The sequence below is a fragment of the Cnephaeus nilssonii genome (assembly GCF_951640355.1).
Source record: "Cnephaeus nilssonii genome assembly, chromosome: 1".
NCBI lineage: Eukaryota > Metazoa > Chordata > Mammalia > Chiroptera > Vespertilionidae > Cnephaeus > Cnephaeus nilssonii.
The window spans coordinates 100341024-100365594 of NC_137072.1; the positions used below are offsets into that span (position 1 = coordinate 100341024).

General features: G+C 39.4%; 1 pseudogene across 1 annotated transcript; it reads left to right on the plus strand.

Moving 5' to 3' along the window:
- The first annotated feature begins 342 nt into the window (after positions 1-342).
- On the plus strand, positions 343-675 carry LOC307097434 (small ribosomal subunit protein eS26-like; annotated as a pseudogene). Its single transcript has one exon. The product of its transcript is annotated as a small ribosomal subunit protein eS26-like (transcript).
- The last annotated feature ends 23896 nt before the right edge of the window (positions 676-24571 follow it).

The following is a 24571-nucleotide window of genomic DNA, read 5'->3' on the forward strand; positions in this document are numbered from 1 at the left end:
TTCTCCTTGAGGTTCTCTTGACCTCCTTACATAAAATACCACCCTCTTCTCCTACTTATTCATTTTTGTTTTCTCTTAACAAGCCCCACTTTCTTTTTTATTTTCAGAACTCTTGCCACACTGAAAATGACCATAGCATAGTGGTGGAGACCACACATTGTGGAGTTCTATTTCCTAGGTTTCTCTGTTTATGAGCCATGTAATCTTTAGTGATTTTACTTTGACACTCTGTACCTTAGTTTCCACAACTGGAAAAATTAGGTTAATAACAGTACCTTGATAATAATGACATTATTTTATCTAAAGTGCTAAAAGTGCCTCTCTGGGGTCATCCTTTCCAAGATGACCAAGAAAAGAAGGAATAAAAGGCCAAGGCCATGTGCAGCCTATTCGTTACACCAATTGCACCTGGTGTGTGCCCAAGGTCAAGGCCATTAAGAAGTTTGTCATTCGAAACATAGTAGGGGCCGCAGCCCTTAGGGACATCTCTGAAGCCAGTGTCTTCCACGCCTATGTGCTTCCCAAGCTGTATGTGAAGCTGCATTACTGTGTGAGCTGTGCCATTCATGAAAGGTAGTCAGGAATGGTTCTTGGGAAGCCCCGAAGGACCTGACACCCCCACCCTGATTTAGACCTGCAGGTGCTGCCCCATGACCTCCACCAAAGCCCATGTGAGGAGCTAAGTCTTTAAGGAGTGAAGAAAAGTTCTCTGGGGGGAAAATAAATGGAAATTGTACTTTAAAAATATAATAATAAAGCGCTAAAAGTGCCTGGCTCATAGGAAATGCCTATCATTAAGTTATATATTTATTTATTATTTATTTTTTCCATTAGAGTGAATGATACATAAGAAGAGATAATATATCAGTTTATTTACTGCTGTCTTCCTATATCTTAGAAAATTATCCAGCATATCCTATCTAATAAAGAGGTAATATGCAAATTGACTGTCACTCCAACATACAAGATGGCCGTCCCCATGTGAACACAAGATGGCCGCCACAAGATAGCTGGCAGGAGAGGGCAGTTGGGAGGAACCAGGCCTGCAAGGGAAGGCAGTTGGGGGCGATCAGGTCTGCAGGGGAGGGCAGTTAGGGGTGATCGGGCCGGCATGGAAGAGCAGTTGAGGGTGACCAGGCCTGCAAGGGAGGGCAGTTAGGTGTGACCAGGATGTCAAGGGAGGGCAGTTAGGGGTGACTAGGCCAGCAGGGGAGGGAAGTTGGGGGTGACCAGGCCAGCAGGGGAGGGCAGTTAGGGGCAATTGGGCCAGCAGGAGAGGGCAGTTAGGGGTAACCAGGCTGGCAGGGGAGGGCAGTTGGGGATGACCAGGCCTGCAGGGGAGGGCAGTTGGGGGGAATCAGGCCTGCAGGGAAGGACAGTTAGGGGTGACCAGGCCTGCAGAGGAGGGCAGTTGGGGGGGACCAGGCCTGCAGAGGAGGGCAGTTGGGGGCAACCAGACTGGCAGGAGAGCGCAGTTAGGGGTGACCAGGCCAGCAGAAGAGGGCAGTTGGGGGGGACCAGGCTGGCAGGGGAGGGCAGTTAGGGGCAATCAGGCCAGCAGGGGAGCAGTTAGGCATTGATCAGGCTGGCAGGGGAGTGGTTAGGGGGTGATCAGGCTGGCAGGCAGAAGCGTTTAGGGGCAATCAGGCAAGCAGGAAGGCAGGCAAGCGTTAGGGAGCCAGAAGTCCTGGATTGTGAGAGGGATGTCCCAGATTGGAGATGGTGCAGGCTGGGCTGAGGGACACACACCCCCTGTGCATAAATTTCATGCACCAGGCCTCTAGTGTGTGTGTGTGATTAACTTAGCATATATATATATATATATATATATATATATATATATATATATATATGCTAAGTTAATATGTAGAGAGACAAAAGTTAAAAAACATACACTGAGACACAAGAAAAAAATCAACCAATGTTAGCATTAAATGAGAATAATTGGAATAAATGTGGAACTAGGACACTTGAGGAAAGGTTATATTAAAGAGAAAATTCACCTACACTGTTTTAAACTAAATTAAATCAGTCTTTTTTTGTCACTCATTTTGTATCACATTTATGCATCCATCTTTTCATTTACTATTTCATTTGGTTAAGTCTAATTCACTTTCAGTTCTCAGAGGCAAAGCAAGTGACCCAAGATGTTCTGTTTGAAAGCATGCCATATAATGAAATTTAGAGAGATCCATGTCAGTAATTAGGAACCTGGTTTCATCTCGACTCTACTAGTACTCAGTATTGACATTACTTTACTTCTCTCATTTTTAGTACGTTCATGAACAGAATAAAGAACTTGGAGTAAGTAGTTTCTATTAACCTTCTAGCTTTGTAAATTATTGCATTTTTGTGATTTGCTCTGGCTTTCCTCTGAATGTTCTCTCTTTGTCCTCGATTGGCACAGGTAGAAGAAATCTAAGTAATGTTAATATTATGGTAAATGTAGCATAATTGCAAAGATAAATATAATGCACAAAATTATATGCTATACATGTGTATTCAGTGATAGTAGAATTTTCTGCTATTTGGATTAGCATTGGTAATTATTTCTTATCTTGCTCAACCAAATATGGTGATATAAATTATTGTTAATTGATAGGAAAGATGAATGATTTGAAAATGTGTCAGTGAAAGTAAATGAAGTAGAGAAAAGGATGGTTCCAGATAAATTAAAAATGGGCAAAATAAGGAAAAACGAAGACTTTATAGCCATCGTTGATGTATTTTTCCTGCAGCTTCAAACTCTTTGTGATTTTACAAATTAACAAAAACTGCTTCCTGGTCAAAGGGGTAATGGAGTGAAGCAAGAAATGTTTATAATCCTGAATCTTTTTTTCCAAAGCGGACATCTGATTCAGTTAGGATGTGCTGTCTTTAAGTGACAGACTATCTGAAGAATTTGGCTTAAATGAAAGGCATTTGTATGTTGTCCTTTAACAGAATTCTAGAAGTGGGAAATATCACACAGGGTGCTTCAGTGAGTGGTACAGTGAGGCCTTTTCAATCATTTTGTTTTCATCTGGGGGGTAATTTCCACATAAGAGAATGTGTTAGCCCTTTAAAATAATAGCAACATTTTAGTCTTTGTGCCTGAGAGCTTGAACTGAAAATAGGCATAAGAAATAAAGTCATAATAATAAAAATATATATGTAGAGTAGAGAATCGTTGAAAAAATGATCACTTTTAAGTTCTAATCTTAATAAGGATGTTAATGATAATAACATAAAAATATACTATAAAATGCTAGAGGCTATTCTAATAATTACATATTTTATCTTATCAAGCCATCCTAATAATCCTAAGAGGTAGATACCTTATCAACCCAATTTCATAACCAAGGAAGCAGACATGGAGAAGTTCAGTTACCTGCCTAAAGTCATATACTTACAAATAACAAACATAGTGCTAGCGCCAAGGCAGCCCTTGATTTTTACACAATGTTGATTCTTCCTTCCTGTGGATTTCAGTCTTTTTTGGTGTCCCAACACCATGACTCTCTCACTCTCTCTCTGTTCCTTTTTAATATATACATTGCTTTTGTCCTCCCAAGTTTTGAATATTCATGAGCCAGAATTTAGTTCTAAATCTTATTCTAGTCTCATCTGGCAGCTAGTTTACTTGTTGATGCTGAGATATAGCACTGTGTTCCAAAGAAGAAGTCTTTGGTAGGTTAAGGTACTCCTACCACATAGCCTCTTGCCAATGGCACCACATCTTAAACGAGACTGAGTTCTGTAGTCACCACATAAGGTAGCTCAGCGGACTTCAGAGTTCTCATGCTGTTGGCCCTGAGTCTATTTGGGACCGTGCGGTAGCTCTGTTCTGTTGGATACTGAGCAGAATCTGAAATAACTCAAACCCTTCTGGAGCTTCACCTGAGAACACGTACAAAGACCTGATAGAGGAAGTTCTTCCCTTTAATGGAGCATGCTTCTGAGTATCCTGGGACCATTCCTGATGGCAAGCTCTTTTCTAACATGGGGGAAATTTCTTCTATGACAAAAATTATTTTCCACAAAAGCATAAAACTATGCAAAAGGTCACCTTAAGCATGCTGTCTTTAATATACAGAACTATAGAAGATTTAAGCTGTCCCTAAATGTTTTCTTTGGATGAATGTGGTTATACTATGTACCAGATCTCTACCTAATAACCAAGGGAAGGAGTATTCATTCTTTGATTTAGTAGCCCTGCCATCTATCTCTCTCCACCAACAATGTCTCCTTTACAAGAGAGGAGGAAAGAGGGGCCTGTACCTAGAGATAATAGATCATGAAGTAATAGTCCTATTCCACAGAAAGATCAATAATCTCTTAGGATATAAGTAATGCAGTCTCTCTTTGATGCATAATAGCAATGTGTTTTTAAAATACAAATAGGATAGTTTCAGTATGAAAAAGGGAAGTTTTATATCTGTTTATAACTACATGTAACAGATATTTTGTGTGTTTCTGTGTGGGTGTTGGATGTGAGAATAATTAAATATATTTGCTTATAAACATATATGTATTCAGTAATCACCTACATTTTTGAGACATATTGCACACTAATAAACATTTTTGAAGATATTAATCCAAGGATAAAGTCCCTAAATATAAGAAAAATGCTTTATTACTTGTTATTTCCACCCTTTATGTTGTAGAGGTTGCTGCATAAATACAATATAGTTCATTGTGCTAGGCCACAGACACATGGGTCTTATTTTCATTACTAAGTATGCCCAGCACACTGGTCAGCTTCTCAGATAATTATATTGGCATCATAGTTGTAAACCACGAGCAAATATTAGGAACTTAACTTCTTCATTGTGCCTTGCTAATTGCAGAATAATCAGTTGAAGGGCTTTATGATTTACATAAAAAAGTCTGTTATCTTGATGGTTTCCTGTACTATAGACAAAATCATACAATAGTCTTAAGAAATACAAGAGGAAACACTAAGTGAAAAAAAGACATATTTGGATAAGTACTAGAATAGTATTAAACACATCCAGGCAGCTTTTCACATAGAGACAATTCAGAGAAGAATGCAGAAGGGGTTTGAAATATTTGGAAAAACTACTAAAGTGAGGTGGGAATTAGAGATACATTTAAAAGAAGAAATGGAGATTGACTTGGAAATGGATCAAGGATTTACTTTTATTATTGTGATTTAAAGGACTTTTCAAGCATTGCTTCTTCCACGATTTGATTAAATTACCAAAAGAACAAAACATTGGTACTTAGCAAGTCCTATTAATCCACTAAAGAAATTCATTTTAATTCAACTATCAGCTTATATATAAGTTTTAAGTTGTTATCAGTTAGTACTCAGTAACCTAGCCAATCATCCCAAATAGTTATAGTGGATTATGCACTGAGTGGCCAGATTATTATGATCTCTGATCGCATAATAATCTGGCCACTCAGTGTATATTGCTATAGTAAATGAAGGACAGAGGATCACACATACAAAAAATGATGTAAACCCTTTTTCAAATTATTCTCACTTGAAAACCAAGGGAACAAGGGTATTTATATGCCTAGGATGTCTATCTCAGGCACATAGATGCGAACACTGGCAATAAGAAGTTGGTCAGAGCACAATGAAAATTCTAAAGACTATGGACGAGTCACCGACAACATCTGTTACAAATAGAAAGTGAAAAAATGTGGAAGGGAAAGCATGACATCATGCCTGATACATAATTTTAATAATTAAAATGGAAGGAACTCCAAAAACCTCTTTTTGGGGGTGTGGCGATGAATTTGTTAATGAAGATTTCTTGTCTCTATTTAGGATTTTCATTTATGTGAGTGAGGTGTTTCTGTATTGAATTTTTTTTTTTTTGTAAGTAAGAAAGAGAAATTCATTTTTCATCCAATGATTAGAGCTTCTAATTAGCCTCTGGTACCTTACATCATTATTCAGCAAATAAATATTTATAAATCTCACATTATTCACCAGGTATTGTTAAGATACAACCATGAGCACATTATATGGAAAAAGTGCATATAGAGTCCTTGACAAGAGCTCTGAAGAAACTAAACAGGGAGATGTGAGCGAGAGTGACATGTGGGGTCAAAAGAGGCTTCTTGCAAGAGTTAGTCTCAACAGTGTGACCTTTACAGGCCTACGAGAAGGAGCAAGTCAAGCAAAGGTTTGGTAAAACTCACCCTAGGCAGAGAGGTGCTTTCTCTTAGCAATTTTTACAGCAGGGCTCCTCGATCAAGGCCAGGGCCATCTGTAGCGCTCGCGGAAAATGTGACGGCTTCTGGTCACCACTGCAGCTATTGAATCAAAATATATGGACATGGAACGTATGTGCATTTTTCCAGAAGTTTTCAACATAATTTTTACTTAATCTTAAGATCTAAAACAACCTGTTGGACTCTTGCAGAAATTATTTTCTAAAAACACATTTCACATAAATTATAATATTTAAAAAATAAGTGTTACATAAGGAAACAGAATATTAACAAATTGACTATAATTGTACACAATTGTATAATTGACTATAATTATTTTATGGAAAGAGTTAGACTCAATACAAGATGATTTTGTTGCAAAGGTCAAAATTTGATGTGATTTCTTATGGACAAATTTTATTCTGACAAAAAAATCAATTGGGTCATTTTTGTTTTCTGGGTCTTGGGCTCTGTATCTTTTCAAATCAAAAATTGGATAACTATTTAATGTGTCAACCACATTTTTCGTTATACGAGTAACACAATACCAAAACAATCAAACACAGAATTTCACATTTTTAGCTATTTATGCTAGAAATAGCTTTTACCTGCTAATGCCATGAATCATGTATAATACTCGACACAAATAATGAAAAGTAACATTGTCAGAGGCCAATTGTTTTGACTGCAAGGAGGGTTGGTACATTTCTTTCCCGGAGAGTAAAACACAAAAACAAAAACAAAAAACAGGTCAGATGAACTTCTTGAATGTCTTATATTTTTCTCTGTTGCCCAGCCGCCTGGGTATCACTGTTCCTTTTTTTCTGCCCAGCCACAGGAACACAACACATAGAAGACTATTCAGGGCTTATCTAAATAGATAGATGAATAGATAGATAGATACTCAAGGTGTGAGAGTGAATGGACATCAAACGTAGAGTGAGGCCTCACAAAGCCAGTGCAGGGGTTTCCACCTCCTGTACACTTTATGGTTGGTCATGCAGCTACCGTGATTCTGTCTTAGCTGCAGCCGGGCAATGAGCTCAGAAGGAAAGACCTCATCTTTTCTCCTTTGTGCCTAGTTCTGGCTGAGGTTATTTTGGCTTTGCTTTCAACGTATCCCTTTCTTGCATTATGGCTCTTCAGTGATTTGGGAGAGAACCTGGGCACAATCTGAGGAGATTATCAAATTCTCTTTTAGAAATTGGTCCCATGTCTCAGGAGAAATTGGAACACTTCTCAGAGTACATATAGAAAAAAGTTAAAACAGAAGCCTTTCAGGCACTGAATCTGTGTCTAGTATTTGTACGGGTCTCTGTTCTTTTTATATTTTCCTTATGAAGAAACATAATCAGCAATCACTCTTTTTAAAAATATATAGTTTTATTGATTTCAGAGAGGAAGGGAGAGGGAGAGAGAGATAGACACATCAATGATGAGAGAGAATCATTGATCAGCTGCCTCCTGCATGTGCCACACTGGGAATCGAGCCTGCTACCCAGGCATGTGCCCTGATTGGAAATTGAACCGTGACCTCCTGGTTCATAGGTAAACACTCAACCACTGAGCAACCCCGGCCGGGCAATCAGCAATAATTTATTATCTCTACCCTCTCTGTCATTTCTTAAAGAAAAAAATGTTTTCTTATTGATTGAGATCCAGACATGGGAATGCATACTTAGTCCATTTCCTTTCTTTCCCTCAGTTATAGATGAATGTCCAGAGCATACAGTTCTTGGTCATATAGTTAATTAAAAAGTAAAAGTCCCAGCCCTCTAGATATATCTGTCATTATCCATGTTTGCCTCTGGGATTTTGGTACCATGAATATCATTGATGCTACATATTTATAAAACATCCTTTGATTCTGTGCTTTCCATAATAAAACTTCTATTTGAATTTACTTTTATCTGAATCCTGAGTGTATCTCAGTTGGTTCCAAATTTGGTGGGGAATAAGTTTGACATTTATTGGGATGCTTCAAATCTAAGCTATAGAGGTTTTATATACATATATATATATATATATATATATATATATAGAGAGAGAGAGAGAGAGAGAGAGAGAGAGAGAGAGAGAGAGTTTTGGACTTGAAGTTGGACCTAAATGAATTTTAGTTGACCTGGTTCGGATCTGGGAGTAAATGCTAGTTAGAATGAATTTCTATTAAGGAAGGAGGAGGAATAACATTAAGAATCCTTGTTTGAAATGGCTGAAATACATTGGATTAAGGTGTGAAAAAATGAGTAAAAGAGAATTTATCTTCATATTAACTACCATAGTCCACCAATTTCAATAAGCACAAGCTTTGCCTTTCCCACTGAACACCATCGACAGTCTTCCTTGTTCTGAACCATGACAGAAAACCATGGCACCACCGTCACTTGGTTTATTGGATTTGTCCAGAAATTTTCTTTTTTCTGATTTAACATCTGGTGTCCAAAGAACTTTGTATCCCACTCATTTGGGAGGTTTTCACTGTACTAAAAGCCACAGGTTGGATCTTTTAACATGTAATCTGAGATGGGTAAAAATAAAGTGTTTCCACCTTGACTGCTTTGGGTACTGTGTTGGTGGCAACAAGGGAACTCGCCAGCAGCTTTTCCTCTGGCTTCTTTTTAGACTTACAGTGTTTGTTTCCCTTATGTAGACAGCTAATAGAGGGGGTGAGGTAGGTACACCAACCACATCTGAAGAAATAATATTACAACAACTTAAATGGTACAATTTGCTAATTATTTTCACTCAGGGAAGACATGGTATAATTTTCCAGTTCTCTACATGAGAAAGGTACACCTGGAACTTTGAATCAGATATACTAGGTTTCAAATTTTGGCTTCATAACTTACTAGCAGTGTGAATTTCAGTGAGTTACTCCATCTTTATTTATAAAATGTTTGAACAGTTAAATTAAATATAGGCATTAAAGCTGTTAGCTCAGTGTAGCAATTAATAATAAATTAAGAAATAGTAGCTATTTAAAATCCCACATTTTCTCCCTCTTTCAAGTTGAACACCAAATCTCAATCATTTAAATATTTTAGAATTTCTGGATTTTTGACAGTGTATTTATAAATATTCATGTAATTTAACTTTTAAACCCTGAGCCATATGTTTCCCTATGTAATGACAAAGATATGCCAACCCCATTCATCAAATGTGGTTAGGGAAGGCAGAAAGGGGAAATGGCATTGATAAATAATTCCATGTAATTTCCGTGAACCACAGATGTTTAAGTCGAGCTGTATTAATAATTTCATAATTCACAATAGATTAATTTATTTCAGTTTACTATCTCCAGCTGTTTTATAAATCAAAGTGCTAAAATTTTATTAAAGATCATTTTTTATTCTCTGAGAATATGTACAAAATTTAGCTGGGATATTAACCTATATTGCAGGTCCGCAAAGGAATATTTTATGAAAGCTATCTCCTCAATATACTAAGAAATTTCATATATCAAAAAATCAGGTGGCCTTTCAAAACGTTTGTACAACACTGTGATAGGTTTAAGATAAATTTTTTATTTTCACTTTATCAATCTGTTTGTCCAGATGTTGGCCAAAAAGAAGAATCTGCTCCTGACAAACTTTTACTTTCTTTAGAGACTTCTGTTGGATATACATATTTGTCAACAATCTATCCTCCCTTCTCCATATATTGTCTCCTCTCACATTTTATGAATACAATTTTCTTATTATCTTTGCAAAAATATTAAGAGCAGATTATTCAGAAAAATTTATAATCAAGTAAGTTAATTATTCATGTTTGACCCTGACTATAAACAAATCTAAAAACCAGAAATGCTGTTAGACGACTGATTTCTTATTTTGTTTCAAGTGATTTGATCAAATTGATCTTGTTAGTTTTGTTGGAAGTTTCTATTGGATATCTTCTTAGGTGATATGTTATAATAGTCTCTAATGTTTCTCATAAATTTAAAAAATTATTTTTTTTAAACTGACAGTATATTAATTCTATCTCTATACATTTCCTTTCTCTGGACTTATCTCTTCGTTATCCCTACCCTCCTCCTCTTCATCTGTTACTGACTGAATTATGTCTTCCTGAAATTTATATGAAGTCTACCCCCAATGTGACTGCATTTGAAGACAAGGCCTTTAGGAAGCGAATTAAGTTAAGTGAGGTCATGAGTTGGAACCCTAATATAATAGGATTTGTGTCCTTATGAGCAGGAATGATAACAGGTCTCTATCTCTCTGAGTTCACACAGAGAAGAGGCCTTCTGAGCACATAGCGATAGGTGGCCATCTACAAACCAGGAAGAGAGGTCTCACCAGAAACCAACCATTGGCACTTTGATCTTAGACGTCCAGCCTCCAAAACTTGGAGAAAATAAACATCTGTGATTTACAACTTCCTAGTCTGTGGTATCTTTTTATAGCATCCTGAACAGACTAATACACTATCCCAAACAACCAATTACCAGCCCTCATTTAAACCTCTGTGTAAGTGTCATTCTGTCCAGAGGCCCTTTCTGTCCCACCCATTTTCACCAGCACCACATTACTAAATTAGATGCCTTTTTATTTTTTAAATTAATCTTCATAGTTGAAATTATTATAGATGTCCCTCTTTTTTCCTCTCATAGCTCTCCTCCACCCTGTTCCCACCCCACCCCAGGCCCTCGCCACCCTATTGTCTGTGCCCATATATAATGCATACATGCATATAAGATCTTTGTCTAATCTCTTCCCACACGTCCCCCCCCCCACCCACACACACACACACTCCCTTCCCTCTGAGAATTGTCATTCTGTTCCATTTCCATGTCCCTGATTCTATTCCATTCTATTCCATGTCCCTGATTCTATTCCAGTTTATTCTGTTCATCAGCTTTTTTTATTCATTTGATTTTAAATTCACTTGATAGCTATGTATTTGTTGTCATTTTGTTGTTCATATTTTTTATCTTTACCTTTTTCTTCTTCTTCCTCTTCTTAAAGAATACCCTTCAGCATTTCATATAATACTGGTTTGGTGGTGATGAACTCCTTTAGCTTTTTTTGTCTGTGAAGCTCTTTATCTGACCTTCAATTCTAAATGATAGCTTTGCTGGGTAATCTTGGTTGTAGGTTATTGCTCTTCATCACTTTGAATATTTCTTGCCACTCCTTTCTGGCCTGCATAGTTTCTGTTGAGAAATCAGTTGACAGTTGTATGGGCACTCCTTTGTAGGTAACTAACTGTTTTTCTCTTTCTGCTTTTAAGATTCTCTCTTCGTCTTTTGTCCTTAGCATGTTAATTATGATGTGTCTTGGTGTGGTCCTCTTTGGTTTCCTCTTGGTTGGGGTTCTCTGTTTCTCTGGACTTGTAAGTCTATTTCTTTCACCAGGTGGTGGAAGTTTTCTGTCATTATTTCTTCAAATAGGTTTTCAATATCTTGCTCTCTCTCTTCTTCTAGCACCCCCATAATTCGGATGTTGGTACACTTAAGGTTATCCCATAGGCTCCTTAGACTATCTTCATATTTTTGGATTCTTTTTTCTTTTTGCTTTTCTGTTTGGGTGTTTTTTGCTTCCTTGTATTTCAAATCATTGATTTGATTCTCAGGACCCTCTAATCTCCTGTTGAATCCCTGCATATTATTCTTTATTTCAGTCAGTGTATGTTTAATTTCTGACTGGTCCTTTTCCTTTATTTATTTATTTATTTATTTATTTTTTGGCATTCTCACTAAGATCCTTGAAGGTCTCACTAAGTTCCTCAGAGGTTTCTAGAAGATTCTTGAGTAACCTTATAACCGTGGTTTTGAACTCTATATCCAGTAGTTTGCTTTCTTCCATTTCTTTCATTTGTAATATATTTCATTGTCTACACATTTTGGCTGCTTCCCTGCATTTGTTTCTATGTATTGGGTAACTGCTAAGTCTCATTGAGTTAAAAGAGTGGCCTTGTGTAGTAGGTGTCCTATAGGGCCCAGTGGCTCAGCCTCCCCAATCACCTGAGGTGGACACTCTTGGTGCACCCCTTTGTGGGCTGTGTGCACAGTCTTGTAGTTGAGCCTTGATTGCTGTTGGTGTCACTGGGAAGAATTGACCTCTAGACCAATTGGCTGTGGGGACCAGCTGTGACTGCAATGGGAGAGCTGCTGTGCAGGAAACACCCCTATGGTGCAGGACTTGCTTCAGTGGGGCTTTGGTGCTCACTGAGTCTGCCCCTTGAGTGTGTGCTTATGGATGTGAAGAGTTGTAATCTGTTGTGGTCTCACACTGACCACTGGTACACTGACTCTTGGGTCTCCAGGAAGGTGCAAAGTCAGCCACTGCCTGTGGCCACTCAGCAGGAGCTACAGAGAGACCTGTAGATCCCTCCTCTTTGTGTCAGGTTTGGAAGTGCCCAGATGAGGCCCAGCTGTGAAGCAAGGCATGCTGGTGCTGGTGCCGGTTTGGGGGCCTTTTATTGACAGGTTTGGGGCTCCCTGACCCAGATGCAGCTTGTTTGACAGGATTTTAGCCTGAGAAAGGACAGACCATTCATATGTAAAAACCGCTGCATACAGCTTGGGTGGGGTTGTAAACTGGGTGGGGCAGGGTCTCAGGGAATCACAGGGTGGAGCAAATTGAAATGGCTGCCAGTCAGCCTTACACCAGGGAGGTCACAGCATGGGAACAATGACCACTGTGAGCACCTCCCTCTGGAAGAAAGCCGCCCCACATTCCTGCCCCAATGCCAGACAGTCCAATTTCTCCCCATATGTGTCTGGGTCCCCCAGAGCCTTGCCCAGCACTGGGGCTCAGAGGAAGTGGGAGTTTGTAAATTAAGTTCATAGTGTCAGCCTTTTAAGAGGAGCAGCTGGGTCTCCAGCAGCCTGTGCGTCACTCAGCCCCAATCCACACTGGTTTTTACAGCCCATGGTTCTCACTGCCCGTGGGGACTTCTTTTCCCAGCTCTGGGGCCCTAGGCTGGAGGTCTGGGGTGGGGCTGGGACCCCTTGCTACTCCAGGTGGCCTCCGCAGAGGCAATCTCCCTCCTGATTAAAAAAGCAGCACACCTGGGTGCCAGACCAGCCTGTTCGGCGCCTCCACACCTCCTACCAGTCTCAGTGTGCTTTCTTCTTTAATCTTCTAGTTGTAGGACTTCCACTCAGTCAGCTTTCCTGTGGTTCTGGATGATAGTTGTTCTGTGTTTTAGTTGTAATTTTGATGTGATTGTGGGAGGCAGCGAGTATAGGCAGCAAGTATATGCTCCTATATCTCACATTGTTTTGGATTTTGTTGTCCCAGATTGAATTAGCAGCTTTTTAAACTTGGAGACTGTTTCCTGTCTATTCAATATTCTTAAGTCTTATTAAGAACTAGTTGCCTGGTGCACAAATTCGTGCATGGATGGGTTCCTCAGGGTGGCCTGCGAGGATTGAGCCAAAACAGTCCAATGCCGCCTGCTGCTCCTGCCTGCCACTCCCACTCATCTTGGACTCACTGCACCTGCTGCAGGCTCACACCCAGTCAGTCCTGATTAGGAGAGGATTGCACTGCAGCAGTAGTGCTTGCCAACTGTGAGCCCTGCATCTGGCACCCGTCCTGAGCGGGGTGGGGGGGCAAGGATGCAATCGGCCCTCTGAGTGGGCAGGGGGACATCCTTGCTGGCCCGGGATCTGAATCCATCCCACTGACATTTGCGCCAGTTGTCAGGAGCCACCTGGCAGCTGCTTTTATATTGTTTCTTTCTTGCGGAGTGTCTAGGCAGGGGAAGCAGCCATGGTGCCTGAGGCTGACTTGCAGGAGGCCTCGGGGAGGGGGGGTGTCCCTCAGCCCAGCCTGTGCCCTCTCCCAATCTGGGAGCCCTTGTGGGATGTCCAACTGACGGTTTAGGCCCGCTCCCCAGTGGGCAGTGGACATCCTTAGTGCTGCTGCAGAGGTTGGAGAGGCTCCTGCCACCACTGCTGTACGTACTAGCTGTGAGCCTTGTGGGAGCACACTGACCACCAGGGGCCAGCTCCTGCGATGAGAGTCTGCCCTCTGGTAGTCAGTGTGCATCATAGCGACCGCTCATTCTGCCATTCGGTCAATTTGCATATTACCCTTTTATTATATAGGATAGATGGTGAATGGTAGCATATCAGTAATAAATGTTAAAATACATTTTTTCCAGACAAATCATAGTACAGGAAAGACTGGCTACCATAAAGATGTTAAATAATTTTTATGTGATTAATTTAATTTGAATTAAAATTCCAAAGTGTTATTTTATGTGATAAAATTGTGTTTTTGCCCTCAGTGGAGTAAAATATCTGTCAATAAGAGTGTCAACAATATATATTATATATAATTATATATCAACTCGGATTTATATAGCCTATAAAATAATTATTATTAACTCAACATAGCATTATAAAAATACTAGAGGCCCGGTGCATGAAATTTGTGCACGGAGGGGGGTTGTCCCTCAGCCCAGCCTGTACCCTCTCCAATCTGGGACCCCTGGAGGGATGTCCGACTGCCTGTTTAGGCCCAATCCCACCGGGAAGTCGGACATCCCTCTCACAATCCAGGACTGCTGGCTCCCAACTGCTTGCCTGCCTGCCTTCCTGATTGCCCCTAACCACTTCTGCCTGCCAGCCTGATCACCCCCTAACCACTCTGCTGCCAGCCTGTTTGCCCCCAACTTCCCTCCTCTGCCGGCCTGGTCACTCCTAACTGCCCTCTCCTGCAGGGTTGATCACCTCCAACTGCTCTCCCTTGCAGTCCTGGTCCTTCTCAACTGCCCCCGCTTGCAGACCGGGTGCCTCCCAACTGCCCTCTCCTGCTGGCCATCTTGTGTCCACATGGGGGCAGGATCTTTGACCACATGGGGGCAGCTATATTGTGTGTTGCAGTGATGATCAATCTGCATATTACTCTTTTATTAGATAGAATAGAGGCCTGGTACAGGGGTGGGGGCCAGCTGGTTTGCACTGAAGGGTGTCCCTGATCAGGGTGGGGTTCCCTTGGGGCATGGGGTGGCCTGAGTGAGGGGCCTGTGTTGGTTTGCAGGCCGGCTACGCCCCCTGGCAACCCAAGCAGAGGCCCTGATATCTGGAATTTATTTTCCCTCTGCAATTGAAACTTTGTAGCCTGGAGCGGAGCCAAGCCTGGGGCTCCCTCCGAGGCTGGCAGCCATTTCTGTTGGGGTTATAATTGAAACTTTGTAGCCTTAAGCAGAGGCCTGGGCCCGGCCAGGGTGTGCGGAAAGCTTTGCTTCCCCTGTTGCCGGGGGCAACCCTGACCTGCTCTCTCAAGCTCCATTCTACTGCCATTTCTGTTTGAATTTGTTTACCTTCTATAATTGAAACTTTGTAGCTTGAGTAGAGGCTTAGGCCTAGCAAGGGTAGGCAGAAAGCTTGGCTTCCTCTGTTACCTAGGAAACCTTGCTCTCTGTGGCTGTAGCCATCTTGGTTGGGTTAATTTGCATACTCGCTCTGATTGGATGGTGGGCGTGGCTTGTGTGTCGGAGGTATGGTCAATTTGCATATTTGTCTATTATTAGGTAGGATAATAAATTATAAAATGAAAAAAGCAGGTAATGGTTATGCTCATGAATTATTATTAAAATAATTTACAGATTGAACCATATATGAATATTTAGGGAATAATTGTTATAACATGGTGTTACTATGAGTGTTTTCTACATTTTTGAGATTTTCTGGAAGTTATTATATTTTTATAATTATAACATTAAGCTTATTTAAAAACACTAGGAAGCATATGAGTAGCATAGACATAAAGTATTAAAGAGTCCACTCTTAAAAGGGCCAAATAACGTGGCAGCTAAACACATAGGCGTGGACTGAGTTTCAATATCATTTTTATGACTTACCAGCGTGGTGACCTTGAAAAAAGTGATTTACATGCCTGAGGTTTACTTTCCTTATCTTTCAAATGGGAAATGATAGTAACAATAGTGTCCCCTGAAGCACTAAGAGAATGCTGGAATGTAATAACTGTTGCTTAAAAGCTAGCTAATGAATTCCTACAGAACATAAGCTCTGCCGAGGCTAGGCACTTGCTTAATTCACCAGTATAGATGAGTACCTGGTACTTGTTAATTTCACAATAAACATTTATTGACGAGTGGATGAATCAAAGGGAGACTATAGTGAAGCTGATAAAAAAAAAAAAAAAAAAAAAAAAAAAAAAAAAAAAAAAAAAAAAAAACTTCATAAAAAGCCTAAGAAATTTAAAGGAAAGAAGAATAGGTCTATATGTAATGAAAGGCTTTGTAGAATAAATTTTATTATTTGGAAAATGTCTGAGCAGTTAGCTAAAATAATACTTCATGTTTCCTGAAGAAAATTGATCCAATTCTCCTAATGCATAAGTTATTTCTTGAGTAAAATAGATACTTTTTTCCCCCTCAGAACCTACAGTGACTCATACCTTGTAATAATTTACTGTGTCTCTGTTCAAAATGCTTTCCTCATAGTGGGTTAGCTCAAGCTTAAGTAGCAATAGCCATGGTAAATAAGTAAAGTAAAATTACTGTAAGGTGGTGAATGACATTTCATAAGATGCTTTAGTAGTTTGGGAAGAGAAAAAGCAGGACCTGCCTAAAGCTTAGAATGCCTCTACTGTAAAAGCTGCATTCCCAGCTTTCAGAATTCCTCTTGCTGCTTCTGCTCAGTGATGTTACTGAAATCGACTGATACCCACACACTCACAGCTTCTCCAGCCTCAGGTCATATCACATTTGCAGTTTGCTGTTTTGAAAACACACCTGGAATACATTCCAGGGTATTGATTACCTCTCACATTTAAATTGAAAAATATAACTGACTTGGAAGGCAATAAACCAAATAGCTTGCAGTTTTCTCTAACCTCTTTCCTCGCCATATGTAGCACAGCAGCTATCTAAACATTTTTAAGATAAAGGAGATTTGAGTGAGGCATTTAGTGAAGTGATAGTAAACTTCCATCACACATAGGGGAGTATAATATTGGCTTAGATATGTTCTGGGAGCATACTGAAGAAATAGATGTGAAATAAGTGATTCAGAGAGTCTCCCCTCTCCAACCCACATGAATATATTTGTTTATCTATTGATAGAAAAAGGTTAGTCATTCAAAAATACAAATCTATGTATGTATGTGTTCATTGAGCATTTACTCTATACCAAAGGGCTGGGAATCTGCTGTTTAAAAACTTATGTTCTGCCCTAGCCAGTTAGGCTCAGTGGATAGAGTGTCGGCCTGCAGACTGAAGGGTTCTGGGTTTGATTCTGGTCATATACAGGTTGGACCTTGCTTGGGGCTTGTGCGGAGGCAACCCATTAAGCAACCAATCCATGTGTTTCTCTCACTTCGATATTTCTCTTTGTCTTTCCCTCTCTCTTCCACTATCTCTAAAAATCAATGGAAGAATATCCTCAGGTGAGGATTAAAAATAAGCTAATTAATTAAAAAAATAAAAACTTATGTTCTAATTGTTGGAGATACACTCAAAATGAAATAAGCTAATTTTAGAACATAAAACAATATTACAAATTAAGCAAAATGGGGTAGTGGGATAGAGAGTTGCTTGAGGAAGTTCCCATGGTTGCTTTAGAACAAGTGTTCTGAATGGTTTTCTTTAGCGTAGTTATTATATTTCAAGACATGCCAATATGAGGAAGACACTGCAGGCTTAGAGAAAATATTGTACCAGTGTATAAAGTGGAGAGGTGCTAGAAGTTTTTGAAGAACTGAAGAAAAAAGAAAGGAAAGAAAGAAGGAAGAAGGAAGGACGGAAAGAAGGGAAAGAGAAAGAGGGGAAAAAAGGAAAAGAAAGAGAGGAAAAAGTTAGTGGGATTGAAGAAAACAATAAAGAGCTTTATGGGAACAGGGTGGGTTCAAGTTGGCTATGGAAAGCTATTTTGGGTTTTCTTCTAATTGCAATTGGTGGCCAGCAGAGCATTTTCTTGAAGGCAGTGATATTATGTCAGAAAAAATTTTAAAAAACATTTTAAACACCCACACTTAAATACACACACAAACCCACTGTACTCCAATATCATATGCCTTTGGAAAGTTTAACATAGTATCTGGACACAGAGATGAGACACTGAATCAATCCCCAATGGTGTCAGAGAAATATGTCCAAAGAAATCAAGGTGGGAACTGCATTATGAAACCTTTAATGAGATAGAGGTGTGGAAAGGAGGTAGTTCCCCTCCAAATGAACAAGTGGAAAAAGTAACTGAAGCCTATGATGCTTGTCACAGGGACATGGATTATGATGATTTGTAATCATCTGACACTTATCTGATTTATGCATTAGAGTAGGTACTTCCTAAAGTCAGGGACTAATCCTTTTATCTCTTTACCAGGATACTTGGCTGACCTTACCTAACCACTCTCTCTATAATTGAAACAATCTTCTATTTAATTTCTAGAAGTATTTAACATGTTTGACAAAACAGAATGTACACTGAGCTAAAAAAATAATGTGTGTAGTTTATTCTTAAAACATTGTATTAAATATCTAACAAACTGAAGCTATAACCTAATACTTTCTAATTTTAGACACCATCATTAAAATCAGAGATGTGTCAATACATAGGAAATACTCTTAATAGTTCTATACATTGTAACTCTGGGCTTCATTTTCTTCACTATGTTATGAAAGGCATTATTACCACGTGAGTCATAAAAGTATAGTTTGTGTTGCTGTCAATAATACTGATTAGACTTTTAATTATTTTTTTTCTTTAGTTGAATCAACTTTACACTAATATTTTCAACTCTTGATTTTGTCAAAATCACATAAATATAAACAAGACACAACTGAAAGTCATTGGTGTCTCTAACATTATAAATAATCCAACCACGTTTGCTCAAAGAAAGTAGCTGAGAAAATGAATTTTCAAGTACCTACTTGACATATATTTTATTTACCACAAATATTTTAGGATCATGTATACAAGAGACAGAATAGAGGGTGGTTCTTCAATTCACAAAAAGGATAATTATTTATTATCATAAAACATCTACTATTTATCAGTCTATTGTATTGTTCAGTAAATATTACAATTTTTCGATAAAATACAACTTTACATCAACAATGGTAGATGGCTCTTATAAGGCAAATTTAGTAGTGAAGAAAATGTGGGTCAGTGAGTCTTACCCAACTTATCTCAGTTAGTAAATGTGGGGTAGGACCAGATCTGAGTCCAAGTCAATCTAATCATATCACTCTCCCTAATTTATATCATGGGTTACTTTCAAAGAATGTTTGAGGATTCAGGAATGGAATATGGCTTTCTTTTATTGTGCAAATTACTCCAAAAAGAGTAAAAGCAAATGAAACTATAAAAGAAGGGGGAAAATCCATACACTGGTGTGTTGTTGTTTTTTTTGTTTTGTTATTTTTACTACCCTATGTCTCTCCCCTTCTTTTTGTGCTTTCTAACTCTTCTTTTTTTCTTTGGGATATGTCTTTCTTATGTTCTTTCCTCATATCCTTTTTTTTTCTACTGTCATCTGATTCTTCAAGGCATAGGTCTTTCTCCTTTGATCCACAGCCTTATAACTATAGTATCTTTGTAAACACATCTCTCTTCAGAGAGTGTGTAATATATGATTGTAGATTAGCAAATTTAATATGACTCCTAAACCTACAATTTTATACAAATATTTCAGACATTTTATGCTTATAAGGAAAATCTTCTTGAGATTAGTATGTTGGCAAATACACAGATACCATACATAATGATATAATTATTATTTTTTATCTTAAAAGTTATGGAGATAAACCAGAAGCAAAGTGCTTATAATTGTTGACATGGCATAGAGAAAGCTATGTAGTTACATATTCTCAGAGCATATGTTATCTGAAAATTAACCAAAAACATTATTTAAAAGATTCCGAGCACATTAATTGAATCATAATTTTCTTTAAAAGGAAATTTTACTAAATTACTATAGACAACCATTACAACAAACTGTAGAAGTATATAGTAAAATGGTCATTCAATTTCATAAAAGGAAAGGATATTACTTCTGTTCTACTATCAGAAGACATTCAAGTAACAATTTGGGTAGGAAAAATAAATTAGGAAAAATCAAGAATAAAAAAGACTTGGTAGTCAATTTTGCACAAAGCATTGCACTTTTACAGTGGTTAGGGAGTAATTTATAAACACTGCACAATCCTATATCATAAATACCATAGAACCAGTGTTCTAAGGTATTGAAATTAAGGCTATTTCCCTTCTGAAAGTACTTAGTTTAATTATTTTTAAGCAAAATAAACAAAATTCAGAGCACTTACAATAAATTCTTTTTAAAAATGTCCAAAATATTTTATAGTACCTCCAATCAAGAGATGGACTTGTACACATGCATACAAGCATAACCAATGGACACAGACACTAGGGGGGTGAGGGCATGTGCCTGACGGGGATGGGGGTAGCCAGGGGAGGTCAATAAGGGAAAAAGGAAATATATGTAATACTATACGTAATACTTTCAACAACAGCAACAAAAAAAGAGATGGAATCTATACCAGGATCTTTTGAATCTGTACTTGTCCGTGACTTGCTTTGACAAAGAGTATCTGATAGAGGAAATGTGGATGTTCTCAGCTTTGGACTCAAGACATCTTGTAGCTTCTGTTTCTGCTTGTAAACAAGCACAAACTAGCTGGTTGGATAATGAGAGATAATGGGTCCTGTTGCTCTGGTCATCCCAACTTACAACCAGCCAACTCATAGAATCAGATCTCACTGAACTGCCAAGGATCAGAAGTGAATGAATTTTTCCACTTTACACCAGAAGGAGAACTACCCAGTGAGTGTAGCCCTGATAATCAACCCACAAAACCTAGAGCTAAATAAATGCTTATCCTTTAGAATTGTTAAGTTTCTGGATGCTTCTTTTATTCAGCAAAAACTACTGATGCAACACTAACAAATAAGGATTGGACAACATTCATTCAGTAAGTTTTTTCTAACAAATTTAATACCAAATAATATCCATATACTAATTCCGCTATTTGTGCCCTCTGCCTGAATGTGGATTTCTTCACTTGTCTGGAATTCTGTAGGCCCAGAGCTGTGGCTGCTTGTTTAGCAATGGTGATGGATGCGAAGGTTTAACCTGCTTGTTGACCTGGCCCTCTCTCAGCCATGTCTGAAGCTGGCTGACTCATCTGTACGTGGGATTGTATACTGTTCCTATTTATATTTTTTTTCTTCAGGGCAGAAACTTTGGGACCTATGGTGACATGGGATCAAAATTCTCTAACATCATTTGGATCCCTGAAGGACATGCCACCATGGTCTTTTAAATGAATATAAAATGTAAACAAATATAGCTTATTAACAAACAAGGGTCTTTGAAGGAAATTAGGTAAAGATTGGTCTTTTAGGATCAAAGATGAAAAAAGAGCTGTTGGAGGAGTTCATTGAGAGGACATGACCGCCATTGACTTGAGAGCTGGACCAGGTTAATTGGAGGCTCTGCACTTCCTCCTCTGACCTGGGAATGTATGTCCTACCTTCTACTCCCACGTTAGCAGCCATTTTAAGGACACAACATTATAACTATAGTACCTTTGAGAGAGGAAAGTGCTGTTGAGACCACCTGGACTGATTATACGACTGAATCCAGTGAAGGCATCCATACACACTTTTAAGATACTGGCAGGTGGATGCTGAAAACTACATTTTGTTTCTCCAAGACAAGCCTTATAAGTAAGTTTTCTTCCTTATTAAACCTGCCACCTACCAATCTTGAGTGGGTGGCCTCTTTCTTTGGTCTCTCTTTGCCCTCTGTGTACCGGGAGCCAGTTTGCAAATTAACAAGAGCAGACTTATCTCTCTAATGATGTGATTATTAACAGAAAGCATAGATGGAATAAAGCAAATGCAGTTGCTACCTCCATCTACATTAGGGTTTGGGGGAAAATGTGAAAGAGAACATTCTCCTGGCTTAAGATTCATGATGTCTGTAGAGAAGAAGAGTTGGCCTTTGCTTGGTAGTGAGTTCGTGAGCAAAGTAGCAGAGCTTTGTCACTTTAGAAAAGGCAGCAATTTCACTAGGGGCTCCATGATGGGTAGCAGCCCTGACATCAAGTAAGAAAACATGCCCCATTTCCCAAAGGTTTCTCAGAGAGGAGCTTGAGGGCATGTTCTTCTAAGTGGCTAGTGGGGTGGCTCAGATTTTTTTAAAAAAAGTAGTAGTTCTCAACCTGGGTACTTCTATCTGGTAATATCTGGAAATATTTTTTTTTATTTTCAGAGATGCTGCTAAATATCTTAAAATGGACAGGTCACACAATCCAGTCCAAAATGTTAACAGTGCCAAAGTTGAGAAGCTTTGCTCTGGATTAGAGAAACCAATTCTTCACTCATGGAACATTTAGGCACTTAATACTCACAACATTTCGAATTATGTCATCACTAGAGGCCCGGTGCATGAAATTCATGAACGGGAGTGGGGGGGTGGTTCCTCACCCTGGCCTGCACCATCTTGCAAACCAGCAGTAGAACATCCCTCTCCCAATCTGGGACCACTGGCTCCTAACCACTGGCCTGCCTACCTGCCTGATCATCCCTAACCCCTCTGCCTGCCTGCCTGATCACCTCTAACCCCTCTGCCTGCCTGCCTGATTGCCCCTAATCACTCTGCCTGCCTGATCGCCCCTAACCACTCTACCTGCCTGCCTGATCACCCCTAACTGTTCACCTGCCTGCCTGATTGGCCCTAACTGCCTCTGCCTTGGCCCCCACCACACCTGGAATGATGTCTGAAAGGTTGTTTGGCTGTCTGATCTAATTAGCATATTACACTTTTATTATTATAGATAACCCCATTAAACTCTTTTCATGGAAGCACAATTGTTGTGCTTGAATTTAATCCCTTATAACAAAATCACACTATCCTATTTATAATTAACAGACTACAGGTTTCAAGTAATTTACAGAAGAATCTGTTATTCAAAGGAAAATAGTAGAACCAGACCCCAAACCAGGATTTTATGAGACATCAACCATAATAAATTTACAATTGACCATAATAAACCCTCCTGCATTTTACAATTTCAGTTTTACAAGGAAACATTTGTGTACCTTGTTATTAACAATAGCCAAAAATCACTATTTATGAATTCCATCTGGTTCCTACATTAAAAACGAACCACTTCATGGTGATATCAAGTGTCTTGAGGCCTATGAAGGGAATTTTTCATGCTTGTATATTGTTTTTCCCAAATCTATTTATATTATGTTTATGAAACTTACAGAATTGGAGGAATATTTAATTATATAAAACTAGGGGCCCGGTGCACAAAATTCGTGCACTGGGAAGGGATATCTCAGCCCAGCCTGCCTCCTCTCACATCCTGGGAGCCCTCAGGGGATGTCCTACTGATGGCTTAGTCCTGCTCCCCGTTGGGAGCGAACCTAAGCTGCAGTCTGGCCTCCCTTTGTGGGAGGCAACCTGGCTGATCAGGGGAAGGCACCAGCCCCATCACCCAGCTGCTGCAGCCACTGCCAGTCACCGCAGCTGCCAAGGTATTTTAATCAACAGGGACTCCAGCCCCTTCACCATGAAAAAAATGACAACTTTCTTTAAGCATTTTTAAGATGTGTCTTTCATAGGATATGACATTTCTTTCTTTATTTTTCTTTTTATCCTCACCTGAGGATATGTTTCCATTGATTTTTCCTTCCCTCTGATCCCAGGCTCCACCCCTTCCCAAGCCTAAAGCCTCCGCCCCAGGCTTAAGGCTTGGGAAGGGGTTCCCCCCTGGCACCTTGGATCACAGGCTCGGCCCCTTCTCAAGCCTAAAGCCTCCACCCCAGGCTTTAGGCTTGGGAAGGGGTTCCCCCCGCCTCTCCAATCGCAGGCTTGGCCCCTTCCCAAGCCTAAAGCCTCCGCCCTATGGCTGGTTGGGAGTGACCTGGGTGCCGAGGAGGTTCCCGGGACCCAGGTATGTATGCAAATTAACCGCCATCTTTGTTGGGTTAATTTGCATACTCACTCTGGCTGTGGACGTAGTGGAGGTATGGTCAATTTACATGTTTCTCTATTATTAGGTAAGATGTATTCCCCTCATTCTTTCTAAAATAGTATCAGACTGAGAGTTGTTTATCATTTGAAAATTAAAACCCAAATTATAAGTGGTTAATTTTGCTCCATGTGCTGTTTGCTTTTTTGTTTTCTCCATTGTGATTTTTCAAAAAAACAGCAATGTGGACCTGGCGAGTATTATGCCAGGTGGGTTAGGCCAGTCAGAGAAAGAAGGGTACCATATGATTTTACTTACATGTGGAATCTAATGAACAAAATAAACTAACAAACAGAATAGATGCAGACTCTTAGATACAGATAACAGGTTGGCAACTATTGGGGTGAGGGACCTGGGTGAAAAAGATGAAGGAATTAAGCAAAGGAAAAACACACTCATAGACACAGACCAC